Source organism: Bufo bufo, chromosome 2, assembly GCF_905171765.1.
Source record: "Bufo bufo chromosome 2, aBufBuf1.1, whole genome shotgun sequence".
NCBI classification, from domain to species: Eukaryota; Metazoa; Chordata; class Amphibia; order Anura; family Bufonidae; genus Bufo; species Bufo bufo.
In genome coordinates, this window is record NC_053390.1 from 695,346,203 (window position 1) to 695,352,202 (window position 6,000).

Here is a 6,000-nt window from a genome sequence, read left to right on the forward strand (position 1 = left end):
GGCCTCTGCCCACCAAGTACCTACAGCTCCAAGCTAGAGAGCAACAAGGAAGCAAGGAGTAGCAGATGCCCCCTAAACAGCTGGGGACATACAGAACAGAGCCAGGCCCCAAAATTCAACAGGTCCAGTATTGGGTTGTGGGTGGACTGCCAGACTAACTCAGATACCGACCGGCATGAGGTCAGGTATCTGGTTAGTCTTCCCTGGGAGGGAGAGATATGTGGCAAAACCAACCTCGCCACTGGGTTTCGGAGGGGCCTGGCTACCAGCCTCTTGCCTCAGGATTATGGCCCATACTAACTTTAAAGGAGCAGACAGACCGGCCGCACAGCTTAAATCTGTCTTTGCAATTGTATTTTGTTATGTCAGGGTATCCAGATAGCTAATTTTATTGTATTTGTGTATTCTGAGTGCCATTCACCTAATGATATGCACTCAGACTTGAGCTATCTGGGAAAATGCTAAATGTCTGTTTGCTGTGGGGCTGTGACATTGTGTGTTTGGGTGGTGATTCCTGTCCTGTTGTATCCACATGTGTATTGGCGATTTCCCTTTGTCCTGAGAGATAATTGGATTACTCCTCGGGTGTCTCCAGGGCAGAGAGGAGGAAACCATGATGCATTGTGGGGATGTATTGTGTCTGTCTATCCAGCAGTGCTGCATATCTGTCCTGTGTCACAGTCTTCATTCTGGTCCCCTAGGGGCGTGTCCACCAGATGGGGACCTGCATAAATACGGGCGGGTAGCCCTCAATAAAGTGTTCCTGTTTTACCCTTTATCATGTTGAGGCTGATGTTTGGGTAACTGATCGACGCTGGGGATTGCTATACGCTGGGAGATTTGCTATACTCCCCTGGCTATAACTACTAGCTCTTTTAAGAGCTATTCCTGCTCTCTGGTTTTAGGAGAGGTTCACCCACTGGAGCCTGGAGCCTTGTCGTAGGTCCAGGGTGGGTAGGAGACGGTGAGACCTCAACCAAGCTTCGGCGGTTCGTGGGGTCTGCAGTGCGTACGGTGTCAAGTGGAGTGCTTGGAGTCCTCGGAAAGCACTAGGAGCATCTATCAACGGAGGTACCCAGTCGGGGTGCAAGGAGTATCCGTTACACTCGCCGTTTAGGGAATAAGATCAATGAACTTGAGTTTATAATGGCATTTGAGAATATAGATTTAGTAGCTGTTACTGAGACATGGTTCAATGGGAGTAATGACTGGGATATAACAATACCAATTTTCTCTATATAGGAAAGACAGAGAAGTCTAGAAAGGGGGAGGGTGGCCCTGTATGTGAAAGATAGCATAAAATCTAATTTAATACAAGTTAGCAAGACCAATTAAGAGTCAGCTTGGGTTACCTTGCAGCTTGATAATCATGAGGTAACTTATGTAGGTGTGATATATAGACCACCTAGCCAAGTCAAAGAATTAGATGATTTTACTAGTTGAGGAAATAGCAAAAATGACATTGAAAGGGGAAGTTATCATTATGGGAGACTTTAATCTTCCTGATGTAAACTGGAAAACCAAAATAGCTAGTTCTGCCAGGAGTACAGATATTCTAAATTCCCTACTGGGATTATCTCTACAGCAGCCAACCCATTTTAGATTTAGTATTCACAAATAAGAATTTGGAATCTGATTTTACTGTAGGGGAAAGATTGGGATCTAGTAATCACCAGTCAGTGTGGTTTACTATAAGTACAGTAACTGAGTCACACCACACAAAAACAAAAGTTTTAGATTTTAGAAAAACTGACTTTTCTAAAATTTGATTAGTGGTATACGAGTCCCTATCAGATTGGAACAGTTTCAATGGAGTCAAGGAGAAATGGGACTACTTAAAGGGATTCTGTCATCAGATTTAACCCCTCTAACCTAAACATATGCTCATGTCCAGACTAATAAGAAAATTCCTAAGCTGGCATTATTAAACCTCACTGTGGCTCTATTTGCCTAAAAAACTGGTTTTTATAACCTGTCAATCACTTACTTAAGGTGCCCAAGGAGAGGTACGTTAAAACAGGGTGCCCTCGCCATCCGGTGCCCAGCGCCGCCTTCCCTGTCTTCAGCGCCGCCTTCCCTGTCTTCAGCGCCGTCTTCTACAGCTCAGCGCCGCCTCCGCAATCCTCCCCTCCCTCTGGCAGATCCCGCGCCTGCGCACTAGGCTCAAGCTGATGCGCCCGTGCGCACTCCTGGCAGCGACTTCGCTGTAGAAGGCGGGGCTGAAGACAGGGAAGGTGGCGCTGGGCACCGGACGGCGAGGGGTGCGGCTGGGCACCCTGTATTAACGGACCTCCCCTTGGGCACCTTAAGTAAGTGATTGATAGGTTATAAAAACCTGTTTTTTGGGCAAATAGAGCCACAGTAAGGTTTAATAAGGCCAGCTTAGGATTCTTCGTATTAGTCTGGACATGAGCATATGTTTAGTTTAGAGGGGTTAAATCTGATGACAGAATCCTTTAAAAGTGGCACTATTGAAGGCAACAGATAATTGCATTAGGCTTGTCAGTAAAAGAAAAAAAGGAAGAAACCACTGTGGTAATCAGAAGAAGTGGCCAAAATCATTAAAAACAAAAAGATCGAATTTAGTAATTATAAAAAATAAAAAAAAACGAGGATGACAGGACAATTTATAAAATTAGGCAGAGAGAGGCCAAACAAGTTATAAGAGCTTCTAAAGCACAGGCAGAAGAGAAATTAGCCCAGTCAGTGAAAAAAGGCGATAAGACATTCTTCAGATATATAAATGAAAAAAGGAAACTAAAACAAGGAATTACCAAATTAAAAATAAAAGAAGGAAGGTATATGGAAGAAGATAAAGAACTAGCTGACTGCCTCAATGAATACTTCTGTTCAGTTTTTACAAAGGACAATAAAGGAAAAGGACCTCAGTTAGGAAGGAAGACTAATGAATCTTTTGATGCATGTGTCTTTACAGAGGAAGAGGTTCTAAGTCAGCTGTCTAAAATGTATACAAATAAGTCACAGGGGCCTGATGGGATACACCTAAAGCTATTAAAAGAGCTTAGCGGTGAACTAGCAAAACCATTTAACAGATTTATTTAACCAATCACTGGTAACAGGAGTCGTCCCAGAAGATTGGAAATTAGCAAATGTGCCCATTCACAATAAAGGTAGTAGGGAGGAATCGGGCAACTATAGGCCAGTATGCCTGACATCAATAGTGGGGAAATTAATGGAAACCATACTTAAGGAGAGGATTGTGGAACATCTAAAATCCTATGGATTAAAAGATGAAAAACAGCATGGGTTTACTTCAGGGAGATCATGTCAAACTAATCTTATTGATTTTTTTGATTGGGTGACTAAAAGAATAGATGGCGGAGGTGCAGTAGACATCGCTTGTCTAGACTTTAGTAAGGCTTTTGATATTGTCCAACATAGAAGGCTTATCAATAAATTGCAGTCTTTGTGCTTGGACTCCCATATTGTTGAATGTATTAGGCAGTGGCTGAGGGACAGACAACAGAGGGTTGTAGTCAATGGAGTATATTCAGACCAATGTCTTGTTACCAGTGGGGTACCTCAGGGATCTGTTTTGGGACCCATATTGTTTAATATCTTTATCAGCGAAATTGCAGAAGGCCTCAACGGTAAGGTGTGTCTTTTTGCTGATGACACAAAGATTTGTAACAGGGTTAATATTCCTGGAGGGATGCACCAAATGGAAAAGGATTTAGGAAAACTAGAGAAATGGTCAAAAATCTGGCAACTAAAATTTAATGTTGATAAGTGGAAGATAATGCCCCTGGGGCGTAAAAATCCAAGAGCAGCATATAAAATCTGTGATACAGTCATAACCTCAGTATCTGAGGAAAGGGATTTAGGGGTAATTATTTCAGAAGACTTAAAGGTAGGCTGACAATGTCATAGAGCAGCAGGAAATGCTAGCAGAATGCTTGGGTGTATAGGGAGAGGCATTACCAGTAGAAAAAGGGAGGCGCTCATGCCGCTCTACAGAGCACTAGTGAGTAGAGTTGAGCGAACACCTGGATGTTCGGGTTCGACGAGTTCGGCCGAACTTTCGAAAAATGTTCGGGTTCGGGATCCGAACTCGACCCGAACTTCATCCCGAACCCGAACCCCATAGAAGTCAATGGGGACCCGAACTTTTGGGCACTAAAAAGGCTGTAAAACACACCCGGAAAGGGCTAGAGGGCTGCAAAAGGCAGCAAAATGTAGTTAAATCCCCTGCAAACAAATGTAGATAGGGAAATGATGAGTTAACATAAAATAAATAAAAATTAAACAATATTAATTGGAGTGAGGTCCCATAGCACAGAATCAGGCTTCAAGTCACCCACCAATGGAGAAGGTCACTTACTATTATTTTGACCACAGCACCCAGACAAAGGAGAGAGGTCACACAGCAGAGAACCAGGCATCATATCACCCACCACAGGAGTAGGCCACCATTTAGTTACTTTGACCCCTACACCCAGACGGAGGAGAGAGGTTACACAGCAGAGAATCAGGCATTTAGATCACCCACCACAGGAGTAGGCCACCATTGAATCAGACCCCGGCAAACATGTCAGATGGCACAAGCATAAGCTTTATATCAATCAGCACAGGAGAAGGCGACTTTGACAGACTTTGACCCCTACACCCGGACGGAGGAGAGAGGTTTCAAAGCAGAGAATCAGGCATTTAGATCACCCACCACAGGAGTAGGCCCCAATTTAATGGGACCCCGGCAACCATGTCAGATGGCACAACCATCAGCTTCATATCAATCAGCACAGGAGAAGGCGACTTTGAAAGACTTTGACCCCTACACCCAGACGGAGGAGAGAGGTTTAATAGCAGAGAATCAGGCATTTAGATCACCCACCACAGGAGTAGGCCCCCATTGAATCAGACCCTGGCAACCATGTCAGATGGCACAACCATCAGCTTTATATCAATCAGCACAGGAGAAGGCGACTTTGAAAGACTTTGACCCCTACACCCAGATGGAGGAGAGAGGTTTCACAGCAGAGAATCAGGCATCATATCAACCACCACAGGAGAAGCCACCATTTAGTTACTTTGACCCCTGCACCCAGGAAGAGGAGAGAGGCACCACAGCACATATTCTGGCATCATATCAGCCACCACAGGAGAAGCCACCATTGAGTTACTTTGACCCCCGCACCCAGGAAGAGGAGAGAGGCACCACAGCACATATTCTGGCATCATATCAGCCACCACAGGAGAAGCCACCATTGAGTTACTTTGACCCCCGCACCCAGGAAGAGGAGAGAGGCACCACAGCACATATTCTGGCATCATATCAGCCACCACAGGAGAAGCCACCATTTAGTTACTTTGACCCCTTCACCCAAACAGAGGAGAGAGGTTCCACATCAGAGAATCAGGCATCATATCAACCACCACAGGAGTAGGCCACAATTTAGTTTATTTGACCCCTGCACCCAGGAAGAGGAGAGAGGCCCCACTGCACATATTCTGGCATCATATCACACACCACAGGAGAAGGCCTCTTTCAGTGATTTAGGCCTTTGGACCCAGACAGAGGAGAGGGGTCAGAGATTAGCTTCATATCCCCCAGCACAGCAGAAGACCGCTTTATTTGACTTAGGCCTCAGCACCCAGACAGAAGACAGAGGTAGCATGGCAGAGGTTATGGCTTCATGTCACCCGTTAGTTTAACCGGCCACTTTCATCTGGTTAGGCCCCGGCGCCCAGACAGAGAAGAGTTTCATTCAACTGTGGGTTTCATAAAATTTGTATCAAATAAAGAAGTGGCCCGTAGCACAACAAGACATGTTTTAGGCAGTTAATAAGGACTACTCTGCACAAGGGAGGGACAGGTCCTGTGGGATCCATGCCTGGTTCATCTTTATGAAGGTCAGCTTGTCCACGTTGGCTGTGGACAGGCGGCTGCGCTTGTCAGTAATGACGCCCCCTGCCGTGCTGAATACGCGTTCAGATAAAACGCTGGCCGCCGGGCAGGAAAGCACCTCCAAGGCATAACAT